We start from the raw sequence: 19,245 nt of genomic DNA on the forward strand, positions 1-19,245 counted from the left end.
ACTCTCACCTTTAGGGGCCAGTGTACTAGCACACTAAGATCTCTCACTTCACTTCCCCCTGTTTATGCTATGCTAACAACTTTTCCAGACAAATTCCCTATACATTTTCCAGACATCTGCACACTCAGGCATTTCTGTTCCTCCATCTGCTTGTAACCCAGGTCTGTGCCTTATAAGGGGGTTCAACAGTGCAGATGCGAGAAAGAGGTTTTCCTTGGCTGTGGCAGGAAATGAGGTAAGGTGGTTCTAGAACTAGTCTTGGAATAATTGGTAAATCATTTTAGATTGAGGGGAGGAGGAATGCCCTCACGCAGAGGGTGATGAATCTTTGGAAGTCTTAAACTCCGAGTGCTGTGGACTCTCAATCATTCAGTGTACTCAGGATACAGATTGATAGATATGTGGAATTGCAGGTTATGGGGATAACATGGGAAGGCGGTGTGGACGCAGTGATCTTGTCTTACTGAAGGGTGGACTAGGCTTGAGGTACTCAATGATCATTCCCTGGGTAATATTCAGACTGGATTATTCCAACACTCTCCTGGTTAGCCTCCCATCTTTCACCTCCCTGAAAGCTAGAGAGCATTTGAAATTCTATTTCTTATGTCCAAGTTTGCCCTGAGTCCTACCTGTCACCCCTCCACTCACTTATAATGTTTAAATTCCTATCCTTGTGTTTAATGATCTTTAAAGCCTTCCTCCCTATTTCTGTGGTCACCTCCAGCCTTCCAAGATCTCTATGTTCCTCCAATTCTGGCCACTTACTCCCATTTCCTGTCTCCCATCAATGTACTGATGCCTTCACCTGCCTGGGACTATGCTTCAGGGTGGCCTCCTGGAACCTTTCCACAATTCTCTCTGGTTGTGGGATGCTCTGTAAAACCCAACTCTTCGAACGAGGATTTAGTCAATTATCCTAAGCATGTCATCTTCGGCTTGAACTTGTCTGATAATGTTCCCAAGAAGTGCTTACACTTCACAAATATTATTTTAACAGCATTGAATTAAATGCTGTTATTAACCTTGGTTACCACATGCTGCTAAATCTCCATACCTGACAGTAATTGGAATTCTGATCTTACATTGACAGAGTACTAATGGATGGCATTATCTCTATTGAGAGGCCCTTTTTCTCAATCTCCAGGTCTCCACACCTTTAGCTTCTTACTTAACAAAAACAAATTAAGGAGCAATCCAAAGTGTACATTTTGTACTCAAAAGGGTTAATTTGTGTGTGTGCATTTTGGTGACATGTACTGGTGGTAATGAGGCACTTGGCATGGCTTTACTCTATTTTGCCAAAAATAACTGGTTTGGGCCCGTTTTCTTTGGATGTTCTCCCTCACTCTGAATCTGATTACATGTTTGCAAATCAAGGAGATTGACTTGCATGACTCACCCCTTTTGAATCTCTCTTAGTTATATTTGGAAAGATAACACACAACATATCAATATTTGCTCTTTATGATTTATGAGGAACAACTTCGATGTAGTTTGACTGGGGGTTATTAAAGGTCTTGTTAATGGATTGTGTCTCGAGTAACTACCATGGTGATAATTGAATGCATTGCTAAACTTAAACAAGCTTGGTGAAAGTTGAAATGTTTTTATATTTGTTTTGGGTTTTAATGTAGAGTTTTATTTTAGTTTTGTGGCAGTGACTTGTTTATTTAGAAGGTCAGTAACATGCTTTTTAGCATAACATCAAAACAGCAAAAAATCACGCAATTTAAGTTAAATTACAATACAAGCTACTTTGTGAGGGGCTGAAGGGTTGACCCTGAGTTTTTTCTTAGAATTCAGTGAAAAATGTCAATGAGTTAGTTTATGTGTCATGGGGATGAGACATTAAAGAAGTGAGTCATGCCTGGTAAATGTACAGCAATTTGTCAAAAGGACACTACTCGTAGTCTTGTCAACTGAGTTAAAATTTTTTTAGTGAAGAATAGTAATGATACTTCACTGGCTGTGATTGCTGACATCAGTGAATGCATGCGATGTGACGTCTAAACCTGCAAATGAGCATATAAATCAGTTTCGATAGGCCCGGAGAAGGGGATGGTTGGAGCCTGGGAGGGGAGGAAGGGCGTATTGGAGCCTGGGAGGAGAAGGGAATCGGAATCTTGGGGAGGAAGGAATTGGAACTCCCGGATCGGGAGAGCAGGAGAAAGCTTAGGAGAACTGTGAGGCAGGGAGCAGTGTGCAGGAGAGGCAGGGGGTTTGTTTCAGCAGAGGGGCAAACAGCCATAGGGTGAATTTAGAGGTGGAGAGATTTTGGGAGAGGGGGACTCTCCCCGCAACTCTGACTCTCCAACTCTCCTCTGTTTCTTCCCTCCCACATCATGATTCTCTGCCACTAAACCCTGCTTCAAAAGTGCATACACTTCAATGTGCATGTGCAGAGCGATACTTGTATGTGAAGACATGTGTATGTGATGATGATGTGTCTGGATTCATGAACATGTATGTTTCTGCATGAGTGAATATTCTAAGCAGTTGTGGGTGTCCGTAAACATGAGCGTTGAGAATCTCTAAAGAACTTTGCTTAGAAAAAGGCTTGAACCTTTCTTTTGGAGATAATGGGAACTGCAGATGCTGGAGAATCTGAGATAACAAGGTGTGGAGCTGGATGAACACAGCAGGCCAAGCAGCATCTTAGGAGCAGGAAAGCTGACGTTTCAGGCCTAGACCTTGTTACCTCTTAAACCTTTCTTTTCACTGTTTATTGGTAAGAACTTACTGAGTTGTTACATATTTAGCTTTGTTTTTTTTTCCCTATTCCTTTATTCATTGAACTAATAAACTAAGATTATATTGCCAGCCTCTTGTGAATACATTCGGTGACTGGCCTCCATGGTAGCCAAATTGCAAAAACAACACATTAATCTATCAGGTCAGATTTCGCTCTGGGATCTGAATTATACCCATCAACTGGGATTACAGTGAAATGAACATTTTTAGAAGGGATGTTACAAGTCTGAGTTGTATACACAGCAATATAAAGGACAATAAAAAAATAAAGCTGGGAAGACTTGTTTTCTATAGTGTAAAATCCATCATTTTTCCACTTCTACCTTAAGTCCCGAAGAAGAGTCATTTTGAAGTCAACATTTCCACTCCCCACAGATGTTGCCAGCCCTGCTGAGTCTCCCCTTTTTTTACTTCAGATTTCCAGCATCTTCAATAATTTGCTTTTGTTTTAGTAAGAACAATGACTTGCACAAATATAACATCTTTCAAGATGACAATACGTTTTGAGAAGTTGTCACTGATTGAATGCAGGAGTTGTGACAGTCAGTTTGTGTACAGGAAGATCCCAAAACCGCAATGTGATAATGACCAGATAAAATCTTTTTATTGATGTTGGTTGAAGGATAATGTGATGAAGGGTCACGATATATCATCATTATTTGAAAGCTGGGGATCTGAAGTAGGAATAATCTTATATAGCTTTAAATTTGAGCTACATTTCTACATTGTGCGTGTGAAGGATGTTTGAGTGCAGAATGAGGCCATTTGCCCATTGTGTCTGCACAGGCTCTTCAAATCAGCATCATTACCTGGTGTCAATTTCTTTCTTTACCCCCATATCCCTGCGCACTATTTCTCTTCAAGTAACCATCTAATGCCCCTCTTGAATGTCTCAATTGAACCTGCCTCCACCACATTTCCAGGCACCACATTCCATCCCCTAAACTACTCGCTGAGTGAAAAAGGGGAGACAGAAGGTTGAAAGTACCCATATTTTGACTGTGTTACTTTGGGCAGTTTCATTGAGGAGTTCCCTCGGTTAGCCACGGCCACATTCCTCAAGCACCCTTCCACTGCTCCCATCATTAATTTTGAATCCCACCTTCCAGTGCCATGCTTGTGATATGTTGTGGTCAATGGTGGTGGTGGAGGTGTCTGCCACAGAAACTAGCACCTTTTGGAATTCGAGATAACAAGGTGTAGAGCTGGATGAACACAGCAGGCCAGGCAGCATCAGAGGAGCAGGAAGGCTGACGTTTCGGGCCTAGATCCATCTTCAGAAATCCTTTTGGAATTGTCCTGTTCACTATGAAGGTAATTCTTATGAGCTTATTCACAAGAGGCTGCTAAAGTATTTTCGATGAACAAAAATATAAGTTTAATACACAACAGAAAAAAACATGATCTCTATTACACTTAACACAAACTGTTTTAGCAATCTCAAAAAAGATTCATCTTTTTTTACCCTAGCAATGTCCTTACAGATATTTAAACTTTAGTGCAGAGTTTTTCACTTCTATCTCTGCAATAAATCTTCTTGCTCAGCTGGCACGGCTTTAGTTAGCTTTCTTTCAGCAAATTTCTGCACATTCAATAAATACTAATTTTTCCAGTTCATATCTTTCCCCGGGACCCTTAAAACAAGCTGTTAACTCATTATTACTCAACATGGGCTCCTTAGATTCCCGTCTTCAACAGTTTTGTAGGTTGTCTATACCTCTGTCACCGCCTTCTGCTTCCCGAGTTTCCAAAGACTTCCAAGCAGCTCAGGACCTCTTCCCAATCCTGTCTGCCTGGAGACTGCTAATAACGGCACCTCTGCTGTTATGGACTTCCCTCTCTGAAATGAGATTGATTCTGCACCCCATACTCTCTGAGTTGTAAAGCTGAAATTGGCAAACAATTATCTCCCCACATGGCATGCTGGGTCATTTAGCTAAAATGTCATGGCCTCTTTCAAGAGCTGTTTTGACATCAGCGTTCCACATGACGTTCTGATCTTTTTAAAAAAAAAGTGAGACTTTCACAGGACTGAAAACAAAAAAAAATCAAACTTTTCTTCATTTTAGAACTCAGGTGCTCAAATAATAACAATGTTTAAAAGAAATAAAAACAGAATAGGCCATTCAGCCCATTAAGCTGACTCCATTGTTCAACATGATCATAACTATCTCAACAGCATATGAACTTCATACCAAATTACACAGCATGATTTACCACTTCCATAAGTAACATTGTGTGAAAGGATTTAAGAACTGAGTTTGATTGCGAAACCAACGGCACTGAATGGTAATCTCTTTTATTTGTCATTTTAAGGGTTTCATGTTGAGTGGGAAAATGATCTTGCAGCAATTTTGAGTCTGAAGATCCAGTCGCCTATGGTCACAGTTTCAAGGAAAGAAATATCCAAGCTGGAATCCATAAATGTAACAGAGTCACAAATAAATTGTTGAATTCAGTAGAAACGTCTTTAGCAGAGTGTGGCTGCATGTGGAACTTGACGCCAGATAGAACAATTGAGGTAAATTGTATGTGCGTTCTTCACTAAAAACTACATAAACATGTCAGGGATTAAAAAAAAATTGAGTTACAAGAAGAAGCTGAATAGGCTGGGACATTTTTCCACTGGAGCTTAGGAAGTTGAGGGGCGACCTTGCAGAGGTTTATAAAATCATGACAGGTTTAGAAAAGGCGAACAGCCAATGTCTTTTGCCAGGGGTGGGGGAATTTCAACACTAGGGGGCATAAATAAGGAAGACTTAAAAGAAAGACAAAGAGCACAGGGAGTGGTTCGTGTGTGGAATGAGCTTCCAGAGGAAGTGGTGGATGTGGGTATAGTTACAATGTTTAGGAGACATACAGTTAAGTTATGAATAAGAAATATTTGGCAGGATATGGGCCAAGCACAGGCAGGTGGGCCTAGTTTAGTTTGGGATTATGACCACATAGACTAGTTGGACTGAAGGGTCTATTTCCATGTTGGATGTCTCTATGACTCTAATAGAAGGATGTGTTGTCGCAAGGTGAAGAGAGGTGGGCTGAGTGGCCTGTTTCTGCATTGTGTGAAGAACAATTGCAGTTGGTGTGATATAAAGACAAGCAGCACATTACTGGCCGGAAGAGGCATCAATGAGGATAATTTGTTTGATCAGGCTTTGTGCGAGGGAATAATTCAATCATGCATTCAAATATGTTCACTGATGAATCCTATAGTGCGGAAAACCTTTCCAAGAAGCATGGTGACTGGGATTTACTGTTGTGGCCTCACAGCAATCGTCTTGCGACAGAGCCCCAGATGACGGCAGCAGCATTTCTTTCTAAACATGACTGAGATGTCAAGGTGAAAGGGTCAGGAGATACAAAGCAGGCACCGAGGCTGGAGAGGGAGAGGGTGGTAGAAACAGGGAAGAGTTATAAATCAGGAAATCTACTGTGCATTTTAAAACCCTGGAGATTACTGGAGGAAGGACAGAAAGATGAAGATAAGGACTTAAATGCGTTTGAGTTCACAGGGGAAAAATTAGATTGAGAAAGATTGAAGGACATGTTCTGATTGCAACATAGTAAGGGCACAGCATGAAGGAAAGGGACCACATGACATTTTTTATATTAATTTGTGAGATGTGGGTGTCACTGGCTAGGTCAGCATTTATTGCCTATTCCTTAATTGTCCATAGGGCAGTTAAAAGTCAACCACCCGTAGCCAAACCAGGATTGCAGTATCCTTCCATAAAAGGCATTTGTGAACCAGATGCATCTTTCCTGACAATCAACAATAGGTTCATGGTTATCATTAGACTTTCAATTCCAGATTCTTTTTGAAAATTTGAATCCAAATCTCAACTCCTGCCATGACGGGATTTGAACCTGGATCATCAAGACATTCGCAGAGTCTTTGGTTAATTAAGTTTAGCAACAATACCATTAGGTCACTGCCTCATCTTACCAGCTGGGTAATTTTTGCAGTGAATAAGAACTGTTAGTTTGGATGCATTTGTTGCACATTACCTGCACAGGCAGCGTAATAAGGAATTTGTATATCATAGAACATAGAACATAGAACATAGAACATTACAGCACAGTACAGGCCCTTTGGCTCCGATGTTGTGCCAACCTGTCATACCGTTCTGAAGCCCATCTAACCTACACTATTCCATGTACGTCCATATGCTTATCCAATGACGACTTAAATGTACCTAAAGTTGGCGAATCTACTACCGTTGCAGGCAAAGCGTTCCATTCCCTTACTACTCTCCGAGTAAAGAAACTACCTCTGACATCTGTCCTATATCTTTCACCCCTCAATTTAAAGCTGTGCCCCCTCGTGCTCGCCGTCACCATCCCAGGAAAATGGCTCTCCCTATCCAGCCTATCTAACCCTCTGATTATTTTATATGTTTCAATTAAGTCACCTCTCAACCTTCTTCTCTCTAATGAAAACAGCCTCAAGTCCCTCAGCCTTTCCTCGTAAGACCTTCCCTCCATACCAGGCAACATCCTAGTAAATGTCCTCTGCACCCTTTCCAAAGCTTCCACATCCTTCTTATAATGCGGTAACCAGAACTGTACACAATACTCCAAGTGCAGCCGCACCAGAGTTTTGTACAGCTCACCATAACCTCTTGGTTCCGGAACTCAATCCCTCTATTAATAAAAGCTAAAACACTGTATGCCTTCTTAACAGCCCTGTCAATCTGGGTGGCAACTTTCAAGGATCTGTGTATACGGACACCGAGATCTCTCTGCTCATCTACACTACTAAGAATCTTACCATTAGCCCTATACGTTGCCTTCTGGTTACTCCTACCAAAGTGCATCACCTCACACTTGTCTGCATTAAACTCCATTTGCCACCTCTCAGCCCAGCTCTGCAGCTTATCTATCTTCACAGTACAGGTATTAAAAGTGGGTGAGACAGAGCATTCAGAGGTTTGGAATGAATGTGCAACTCCCAGTATGAGGAAAGAATGATGTCCATTTGCATAGGCCCTTCCACAACCTCAGGATATCCCAAAGTGCTTTATAGACTTGCAATTTCTTGCGGTGGCATGGTGGCTCAGTGGCTGGCACTGGGTTCAATTTCACCCTTGGGTGTCTGTCTGCGTGGAGTTAGCATGTTCTCCCCCCGTCTGCGTTGGTTACCTCCTGCACCCAAAGACATGCAGAGAAACACACGGTGTGGAGCGGACGTTTCAGGTCTAGTCCAGCTCTACACTTTGTTATCTCAGATCTCCAGCATCTGCAGTTCCTAGTATTTCAAAGATGTGCAGGCTGGGTTCTGCACATGGAAATTGTCATGTACTGTCCAGGGTTGTGTGGGTTAGGCAAGTTAGCCATGGGAAATGCAGGATCACAGAAATAGGATTGGCGGTGTGTCTGGTATGAATGCTCTTCTCGGGCTGGAGTGGGCTGAATGGCCTGCTTCCAACTGTAAGGATTCTATAAATGGTAGGCACTGTTGTGAAAGCAGCCAATTTGCACATGAAAAGATTTCAAAATGCAGCAAAAGTGATTAGTAACCGCATAAATCGGTTTTTAGTGGTTTTGCTTGAGAGATACTGAGTTAACCAACACTTAGCCTCTTCTGAAAACTATTGCTACTGGACCTTTCATATCCAGCTGACAGGCCGGAGAGGGTACTGGTTTAAAGTCTTGTTCTGTTACCTAGCATTTATTCATCTGTTGTAAGAGTTAATAATGTTAAAGTGAGGGCTGCAAAAGTCCCTTGCATAACAGAACTGGGCCAGAAATTGAGCCTAAACATTCACAGCGCCTGAGCAAAAACCCGATATAAATCCATTCGTCACATTGACTCAGAGCTAAAAGTTCAAAAGTGACAGTTTCGTGGAAATTCTCTGTACAATTGTAATGCAATTTTCTGAAACTCTCTTTTGAGCCTTTTGATGAATTGGAGCTCAGGATGAAATAAATGCAAATTTACAGCTGGATGGGAATAAAGACGCACATGGCATGTGCGAACGAATATATACTGATCAAGCTGCCTTGAGAAGATTGAGCAAACGATAAAGCCCTTTAAAGTAGAAAATGTGCTTAGAAAAACATTGACTTGTAAAAGCAACACATACTGGTTTCGTTGCACTTCCATCCGTGAACCTTACAGGAGTTTTCTTAGAAATAAGAGGATAAAACTTAAATACCTCGCAATGTTTTGTTGAAATCGTTGTTCTCTTCACCCATTAACGTTGATGACCTTCTTTGGAAAGATTATTTCCAAGTACTGTACTGGGATGTGAACGCTGGAGCCCGAGCTGTATTCCTTCAATATGTTAAAATGAACTGACCTTTAAACATCAGCTGCATTCAGAAGCCAAGTGAGACCAGATGACGTTTTATGTAATTTGATGCGATTTATAAATGATAAGGGGCTGTATATTTAAACGTTTTCCTCCATCTGTGCTCAGCAGACCTTGGAAATTCATGTCTTCTCTGTATTTCATCAAGACCCAATAAAACCATCAACATACCAAATGCAAACAAGGCACAGACTGTCAGTTCCCTGAATCTCCTGTCTTTTTATTCAACTCCAGTTTTACAAAAACAAGTGGCTAAATGTACTCAAATTACTTTCTAATTGTGAGAGCAAGAAACTGCAGTTGAAGCAAAATTGATTTGAGATTTCCAGCATTCCCAGTTTATTGCTTTTGGTACTTAGTTCACTGTCAAGTCTCTTCCAGAATTGACTGCCTTCAGCAAGTGAATGTTTGCTGTTGTTGAATGTTTTTTAAGGCAAAAATAGATGGATTTTTGAACAGTAAGGGAATTAAGGGTTATGGTGAGGGGGCAGGTAAGTTGAGCCAAGTTTGTGAAAAGATCAGCCATGATCTTTTTGAATGGTGGAGCAGGGTCCAGGAGCCAGATGGCCTTTTCCTGCTCCTATTTCTTATGCACTAAATGCTCCTCTTCCTTATAGTGGGATTTCTAATCGTTTCTTCAAAATTTCAGGGATAATCTTTGATCCCAGCAACCTTCAACGTTTTCTTCAAACTTGTCCAACTTCCTGTTTTGCTATTTCGCTCCAAGTATGTGGCCAACCTTCTACCAAAACTCGACATCTTCCTTTGGTCTTGCACAATGAAACCTTTTGTCATTTGAATCGTTCCTGTTCTTCAACCTACCACAGATCCTCTCTTTTGTTCTTTTCCACACTATTCAATCTGTTGCTCACTCGAAACCTCCTGTACCTCTATCGTTTCCCAGTTAAGATGAGTAGTGATTGGAACCAGGTGGATCTTATTGACTACAAGATCCTTGAGTGGGGTTGTTAATCTGGGCCATGAGGGGAACCTTGACTGAAAAATATAAACAGGGGATCCAGAGAGTGCCCAGACTTTAGGGGTTGACTCTGAGCTAGCTAGCCAGTATGTAAATAAAGGGTGACTTGTGACAGGATACCAGCCTCTGTGCAGTTATTTCATGACATGAAACATTGACACTTCTTCTAACTCCACAAATACAGCAAGATCTAGGAAATGACGTGGCCACAGAACGTCCCAGCATGTTTCCTATTCTCCAGGTAAGGGTGGTATGGCAAAAATACTGGGGTCAAAGATTATTCCTGATTTTTTGGTCGGCACTGAGGCAATGATATTGTGAAAGTAGACGTACCAAAATTGTTGCTCCATTGATGCTGGGCCTGCTTCTCATCTCTTAAAACACTTCGGTGAGATCAATATGGTCTAATGTTGTTTCACCTTGTTAAATAATCATAGAATTTACAACACAGAAACAGGCAATTTGGTGTAACTGATCTATGCCAGTGTTTGTACTTCACACGAATCCTTTACCAGTTGCGCTGTCTTCCCCAGCGGATAACTGCTGGCACCTAATGGTATTTCCACCTGTGCCAGTACCTGATCCTGGGTAAGGGTTGTTTGCTCCCATCAGTTCTCCTTTGATCTTTGCTTTGCCTTGGGTCTAGTGATTAGTAGTAGAGAGTTTATCACCATCGAATATGTACGGAAGAGACACTGATCTTACATACAGGTAGTTTTTTCTATAACGCATTCTTATGTGACCTTGCGTTACAGAAAATTGCGTTAAAGGGAAATCGCACAGCAGTGCGTTTGCACTATCCTAAAAGCATCCACTATTTGTCAATTGTGTTACAACCAATTCGCATTAACAAAGCACATGTTATAGCACTGGGTGCAACTACATAATGAAGAGGACCTTAGGGAGCTGGTACAAATAGATATGCTCTTTCCTGAAAGCTTGAGTAAAAGTTCTCACCTCCAGCCACCCACTGTGTGTGGCATCAGTAGAATGTGAGGGAGTCAATGCATAATTAACCCCTTCAGAATTATTAACTTATAAAAAGCCATTATTTCATCTAACCCTGACAGCATATCAGTCTGTCCTATTCTCTCTCATGCATTCATTTAGATCATCTTAGATTCCCTACAGTGTGGAAACTGGCCCTTTGGCCCAACAAGTCTGCATTGAAGCTCAGAGCATCCCACCCAGACCCATCCCCCTATAGCCTACCAAATCTATTCATCCCTGAACACAACGGGCAATTTAGCATGGCCAATCCACCTAAACTGCACATCTTTAGACTGTGGGCGGAAACCAGAGCACCCAGAGGAAACCCACACAGGCACAGGGAGAATGTGCAAACTCCACACAGACAGTCACCAAGGCAGGAATCAAACCCAGGTCCCTGGCGCTGGGAGGAAGCAGTGCTAACCAGTGAGCCACCGTGCCGCCCAGTTAGATTCCTCTTAAGTGCATCCAAGCTGTCCAATGTAACTTAGCCTTATGGGCTCGAGTCCCACATTCTAACCACTTTCAGCAGAATGAAGTTATTCTGAATTCCTTGTTAGATTTATTGGTAACAATCTTACTTTAATGACACTAAGTTTTAGTCTCCATCACAAAGGGAAACAGATTTTACAAACATAAATTACTGAACCTATTCTTTATTTTAAAGATCTCTATCAGCTTACCTGTCAGCGTTTGCTTTTTTAACTTCTTTGGTGTTTTTCCTGCTGGAACGTATTGAATTGAATAGAATTAGCTTCATTTTCACATGTACTCAAATGAACACAGCGAAAAGTTTACAAGTCACCACTTAGGGCACCATCTTAGTTACAAGGTACCTTGGTACAGATTCTTCAGCACAAGCTCTGAGGAAAGAAAAATTAGAAAAATAGAGAAATAAAAAAGTCCAGCATTACAGATTGCAGGAATATGTCAGAAAGTAGAGAAATAAAATGTGATAACCTTCTGTGCTGAACTGCCCCATATCATTTGGAGATGTAGTTGCATCATTCGGTGTTAATGTGGAAAACAGTTTATTTTTACTGAGAGACTTTCCCGGCGAAACATGCAGTTTGTTTTTCTTTGCGTTCTTTTTCATATTTTCACTTTTCTACGTGCTCAGGGTTGGGTTTGCTCTACAACAGTGATTTGCATTCATATGGCACCCTCAATATAAATAAACATCCCCTGCCCCAACCTGTTATCTAAATTGGACTGATATGGCTGCCCTTTATTGGGGCCAGGAACGGCAACAGAAACAAGCTTCGGGGAATAAATGCTGGGTACAACGGAGGGATCAGGAATCTTACAGGGGCAGAGTGGAACACTGGACTTGATGTGAAAGATTAGCAGAGATCATAATCCATCTCAGAGTTTGACACTGTGTGGCCTACTTCTAACCTTACTTCCTACATCACAGCACCTCCTTGTGGCAGTTAATCATCATAGTTCTGCTTTTCTCTTTTCAGTGGTTATTTTAGGCTGTTGTTGGAAACATCTGCAACATCAGTCAGGCTGTTGTGCATTCTCTGTAAAGTCAGCCTCACATACATGTTGTTCTTGCCATGATTTCCGTGCATTCCCAGTGGAATTGCTATGAATTGGTGGGAAAGGACGCAGCAGTTCTCAGCCTTCATTCCCACCAATGCAAGGTAGTGTCCGACATCTGTTTTTCAGATTAGATGCTAAATCTGCATTGCTTCCTCAGGTGGCTGTGAAATCTCCCACAGTATTACTTTAAGGGGAGGGCAGTTCTTGTTGATGGCTCTGGGCAATTTCCATCTCTCAATCAACACTGAAAAGAAATGACCTGTTCCTAGATCTATTAGTGGAATGAAGGATTAAAGAAAAAGCATTCATGGGAGGTGGGCTGGGCCAGCATTTATTGACCATCCTTATTGTTCTGGAGAAGGTGGTGGTGAGCTTCCTTCTTGAATCACTGCAGTCCATGTGCTGTAGGTAGCCCCACTTACCCTTAGTGATTGGATTCCAGGATTTTGAACCAGTGGCAGTGAGTGAATATTGATATAGTTTCATATGTTACTACTCTAGTAACCCAAACCACAGATTAAGGCTCTGGGCACACAGGTTGGAATCACACTGTGAAAGATGATTTAGGTTTGAATTCCTTGAAAAAAAATGGTTAGACCCCACTTGGAGTACTGTCAGCACATATGCACATCTCATCTTAGGAAGGATCGCCTGACATTGTAGGGAGTGAAAAGCAGTTTTACAAGAATGATACCTAGATTTCAGGGTTATGAGGAGAGATTTGACAAATTAGGCCTCTTTTCTTGAGAATTTGGAAGAGAGATCTGGTTGAAGACTTCAAAATATTAACAGGAGAAGACAGGGTGGCTAAGGACAAACTATTTCTATTGATTTAGGATCCCAGAGCTCGGGGGTATCGACGGAGAATTAGTGCCAGACCATTCAGGAGAGATAACAAAAGCCCAAGTTGATGCAAACGCTCAGCATTACTGGCAGCATTTGTGAGGAAAAGATCACGATTAATGTTTCAGGTCCGGTGATCCTTCCTCAGTTCTGACTTTTTTTCTTCACAGATGCTTCCACACCTGCTAAGCATTTTAAGCAACTTCTGTTTTTGTTGGGTGACTTATAACTGTCCTGTGAAATAGCCTAGCTAGCCACACAGTTCACAGGATGATAAATGCTGACTGAGCTAAGTGCACTTCATGTTGCATCATAGAAAAAGACGAGTATAAAATGCTGCTAAATTATAATCCAATACTTTTAGAAGCAATTCAGTGAATAAAATTGCACAGAGATTTGAGAACTGTAACTCCTGTCTGAAAAGTGTTGGGGAGCTATAAAAATTACACATGCCTAATCTTTGTGGTTCTGAAATGTTGGCACTGCTTCAGTTCTGGTTATTTTCACATCCCAGATTTTCTTTACTCCACCATTGTAGGGCTTCATTTTTTCCCAAATTCTCTGTTTGTCTCCAGCGCTCAAACCGCAAACTTCTGCTTAAAACCTACTTGCTTTACTAAGCTTTTGGCCATCTGTGTTAACACCTCCTTATCTGTATCAGTGTCCCGTATTCTCTTGTGAGTGCCTTGCAAAATGTTTTTGCCTTGATATTTTCCTGTGGAAAGCCAGGTATAATTCTTAAAACCAGGTTTACTGAGATTCAAGTGAGTCCTATTTGCTTTACTAGATGTTTTGTTATCGCTGCACTGTCAAGGCGTGAACTTGGGGTCCGAGCTCAGAACTCCAAATGTAGTTTCACCCAATGACCCTTGATAATAACATTCTTATTTTCTGAGAAAGACGTGACCTTATTATTTTTCTCACCTAAATATTTATTCCTCGCAGAAACAGTGAAGACATTAGAAGTTAGTGAAGTATGAGATAACTTGTCTTCTTTATTCATTCTTGAGGTGAATAAGAATGACAGTTTCCTTTCCTAAAGGACATCAGTGAATTTGATTGGCTTTTCCCCAACAATCAACAATGAATTTTGTGTTGATCATTAGACTCTTAATTCCAAATTCTTATTGAATTCAAATTCCTCCATCTGCCATGGCAGGATTTGAACCTGGGTCCCTGGGATATTAGCTATGCTGCTGGATTATAAGGGCAGGGATAATTCAATGAGGCCATCACCTCCCATTGACTGCCATTAGAAGAAATCTTTGCTCTCAGAGGGTTGTGATTCTTTAGGACTACTTGCCACAAAAGAGCTGTCAGGGGCAGTTCTTGATTATATGTAGGGCTGAGGTAGATAGGTCCTTGATCAGTTTAGGAATCAAAGTTAATGGGGAAAGGGGAGAAAAGTAGACATGAGGAATTTTGGAGCAGCCATGATCCTATTAAATGGCGGAGAAAGCAGGTGGGGATGAATGGTCTTTTCATGTTTCTCTTTCTTAAGCCTTCTTATATGAATATTCAGGTATCTAGATCCTGAAAATGTTTTTAATAGGTACAAAAAATAACCCAAAAGTCTATGGGAAATAGGGATACAGGGCTAAAACAGAAGAAGGAGCATCTTCTGGAGAAGCAGTGAAGTAGTGGTAATGATACGTGAATGGTAACATGGGTTCTAGTCCCTCACTGTGAATGGTGACCATATATCCGCAGCTTGTTAAAGAGTTGTTAAAAAAGACCCATCTGGGTGACTTGTAATTTTTAGGGAAGGGAATCTGCCATCCCTTCCCAATCTGGTCTACAACTGTCCTCTGGGAAATTAGGGAAGGGGCGATAAATGCTGGTCTAGCCAGTGACATTGACATTTCTGGAACAGAATTTTATATATATATATAAACACAAAAGGTTGGAAGTTGTGCCACACTATAAAAAGCCCTGGGTAGACAACAGTGAGCAACACCTGGGCGCCTGCCAGAGGAAATATATGTTAAACTCTGAGGGAATGGAGTGCATATTTACCAGAACAATTTCTGCTTCCATGGTTCAAAATAGGAGGAGAGATTAAAAACAAAAATGGGGCAACATATTCTGGAATCTAGAAGGTTCCAGTGTGATTTGGCCAGGGCTTTCCAGAAATGAAGAGAAACACATCGGTGTACATTGAGAGGTACTATTTCCACAAGCTGGGAAGTCAAGACCAAATGATTTATCCTAGAAATAAGAGAAGGAGCCCTCTCCCATAGAATGATAATTGAAGATGGATTGACGGTTAATTTGGAAACTGCGCTTGTTGGATTTTTGTTAGCCAGGGGCAATGAGGGATATGGAGTGAAGTGGGTATATGGAGTCAGCTCATTAATCTCCCTAGATCGCTGAGTTATACAAGATCAAATTGAATTGAATGAGGCTTATTGTCACGTTTACTCACACAAGTACAATGAAAAGTTTACAAGTTGTCACTTACAGCGTCATCGCAGGTACAAAGACATCTAGGTACAGACTCTTGGTACGGAGCAGAAAAATACAAAGCAAAGGTAAAAAGTTGAACAGCCTGTATTCTTAACTTAGCTTTCTTGAAGTGCAATTGATATTCAATTATAAATTTACTCTAATGATGAAAATCTCCACAATTCCATAGAAATGTTCTAAATTCTCTCCAAATGGCTAGATGTTGTTTTCGTTTTATGGTGATAATGTTTAAATTAGGAAACTTGGTGACACCCTGTGGTCAGACACAGTATTATTTTTGAAGCGATATTGGAAGGTATAAATAAGTCTGGAGGGTCATGATGGTTGGGTTAAGGTCAAACATAGGGCTCGGGTTAAAAACAGAATTAAGATTAGAAACAGAGACAGAGTTAGGGTAGAGGACAGGTTTAGGATTAGGGACCAGGTTATTAATAGGGACAGGGTTGGAGTTAGTGTCAGGGACAGGGTTAGTGTCAGGGACAGGGTTAGTGTCAGAGACAGGGTCAGAGTTAGGGTTAGGGACAGGATTAGGATTCAGAACAGGTTTAGGACTAGGGACAGGGCTACGGTTAGGGACCAGTTTTGGGTTAGGGTTCAGGACAGGTTTATGATTAGGGTTAGGGATAGGGTTTGGGATGGGGTTAGGGTTGGGCACAGAAAGAGGATTATGAATAGAGTTAGTGACAAGATTAGGGTGAGGATTAGGGACAGTGTTAGGGTTAGGGTTACATTTTAGATGAGAAACAGGGTTAAGGATAGGGTTACAGTAAAGGTTACAGTTAGGACTATGGGCAGAGTTAGGGACAGGGACGGGGTTAGGGTTAGGGACAAAATCAAGGTTAGATTTAGGTTTGGGATAAGGTTATGGACATGAAGAGGGTTTGTGTTAAGGTTAGGGACAAAGTTAGGATTAAACTTGCCTTGGATTAGTGTTAGTGTAAGAGTTAACCCAAACGCTAATATAGATTAATGCTACAGAGCTTACTTAACATGTAAACCTCAATGTAACTTTTACTTAGCATTTAAGGCACAGATTAGAACATTTGAGCCCACGAAGCGGTTGAAGCAAATAGCATAGATGGACGCTGGGATAAACACCTCAAAAAAGAAGGTGGATTGTTTATTTGATTCAAGATTGTGAGAGTCATGGTTAATGCAAACATTGAAACCTGTCCCTATCTGCAGTTCAAAAGGTGATGTAAAGGCCTTTTTGAATCACCCAAGTCCAACTGATTCAGTACAAGTTTGGCTGCAAAGGAGCAGTGATCCCAGTCAGATGTTCAGCGGCTCAGAAAGCATCTTGCAGGCGATGGTGTTCCCAAGTACCTTCTGCCCTGTGCCTCCAGCCTATGGTGGCTGCAGATTTGGAAGGTGCCGTTGAAGGGTAATTTGGAAGTTGGCGGAGTGCATCTGGAAAATGGGACGTACAGTTCCACTGTGCATTGATGGTGAGGGAAGTTCCTGTTAACATTAGTCAGAGGACTGCCTTGTCCCAGATTATGTCAAGTGTTTTGTGTTTTGCTATAACCACATTTACTCAGGCAAATGGAGGGCTTCCATTCTGACTTGTGTCTTGTAGATGATGAAATTTTGAGAGTCAGGAGATGACTTAGATCTGATCTGCTCTTGTCAGTGCAGTATTTTTATGGTTGGTTCCGTAACATTATTGGCTCTTGGTAGGCCCATTAATGTTGATACTTTGGGAATTCAGTGTTGGGCAATGCAGAAAGGGTGTTCTCAATGATTGAGGAATTTAGAACAATAACAAAACATTACCTTGCATTGAAAGGTGAGTGGAGATTAGAAATAACAAGCAGAAGGACACACTGATGGGAGTATCAATAGGTGCCCTAACAGTAATTATACAGTAGAACAGAGAATAAATCAGGAGGTGTCCACAGGGGTGAACTCAGAGAGTGACTTACTGTGCATCCTGAGACGATGACCCCTGGGTTCTAGATTCTCTGGTTATCAGGAACATCCCTGCCACATTTATCCTGTCTAGTCCTATTAGAATTTTATAGATTTCTGTGAGGACCCTGCCTCATAATCACCTGGCTAGCTGTGAAATGACCATTGGCAAAACATCTAACATTACCCAGGAGGCACACTAGGAAAATGCCTGTATGAAATAATGATATGATTTGATCATTCGACTACTCAATCCTGCTCCTTGACTTGATAATAATCTGGCTGATCTTTGGATTCTAGTTCTCTTTCTCACTTGCTCCCTATATCCCCTGATTTCCTGAGAAGCTAACAATCTGTCTATTATGGCCTTAATCATGTTCAACAAAGGGTAGGCTTTGACATGGAAAGATTGGAGGATGCTTGAGTGAAGAATAAATACCAGCATACAGTTTTATTTTAAGAAGAATTGTCAGCTTGGCTTTGAGAGGGGCAGGTCATGCCTCACAAGCCTTATTGAATTATCTTAAGATGTGACAAGACGCACTGATGAAGGTCAAGCAGTGGATGTGGTTTATATGGATTTTAGCAAGGCATTTGATAAGGTCCCCCATGGTAGGGTCATTCAGAAAGTAAGGAGGCATGGGATTCAGGAAAATTTGGCTGTCTGGATACAAAACTGGCTGTCTAATAGAAGACAGAGGGTGGTTGTAGGTGGAAAGTATTCAGCCTGGAGCTCGGTGACCAGTGGTGTTCCGCTGGGATCTGTTGGGACCTCTGCTCTTTGTAATCTTTATAAATGAGTTGAATGAGGAAGGGGAAGGGTGGGTTAGTAAGTTTGCAAATGACACAAAGGTTTGTGGAGTTGTGGACAGTGTGGAGGGCTGTTGTAGGTTGCAACGGGACATGGACAGGATGCAGAGCTGGAGAAAGAAGTGGCAGATGGAATTCAATCTGAAAAAGTGTAATGTGATTCATTTTGGAAGGTCGAATTTGAGTGCAGAATACAGGGTTAATGGCAGGATTCTTGGCAGTGTGGAGGTACAGAGGAATCTTAGGGCCCATGTCCAGAGATCCCTCAAAGTTGCGACCCAAGTTGATAGGGTTGTAAAGAAGGCGTATGGTGTGTTAGCTTTCACTGGCAGGGGAATTGAGTTTAAGAGCCGTGAGGTTATGCTGCAGCTCTATACAACTCTGGTTAGACCACACTTGGAATATTGTGTTCAGTTCTGGTCACCTTGTTATTGCAAAGATGTGAAGCTTTAGAGAGAGTGCAGAGGAGATTTACCAGGATGCTCCCTGGACTGGAGGGCAGATCTTATGAGGGAAGGTTGAGGGAGCTAGGGCTTTTTTTATTGGAGCAAAGAAGGATGAGAGGTGATGTGATAGGGGTGTGCAAGATGATGAGAGGCATAGATAGGACGGATAGTCAGAGACTTTTTCCCA

The 19,245-nt window shown here is 41.6% G+C and overlaps 1 protein-coding gene across 4 annotated transcripts in view; it reads right to left on the bottom strand.

Annotated features, from left to right (window-relative positions):
- Positions 1–9,022, bottom strand: part of LOC125451823 (melanocortin receptor 5-like) — a 100,037-nt gene extending 91,015 nt beyond the window's left edge. For all 4 annotated transcript variants that reach the window (XM_048529449.2, XM_059646249.1, XM_048529448.2 and 1 more), the window contains exon 1: positions 8,910–9,022. The gene's annotated coding sequence lies outside the window, so the exon portion shown is untranslated. The remainder of the gene's footprint in view (positions 1–8,909) is intronic.
- Between the last annotated feature and the right edge of the window lie 10,223 nt (positions 9,023–19,245).

This window comes from Stegostoma tigrinum, chromosome 5 (genome assembly GCF_030684315.1).
Source record: "Stegostoma tigrinum isolate sSteTig4 chromosome 5, sSteTig4.hap1, whole genome shotgun sequence".
NCBI classification, from domain to species: Eukaryota; Metazoa; Chordata; class Chondrichthyes; order Orectolobiformes; family Stegostomatidae; genus Stegostoma; species Stegostoma tigrinum.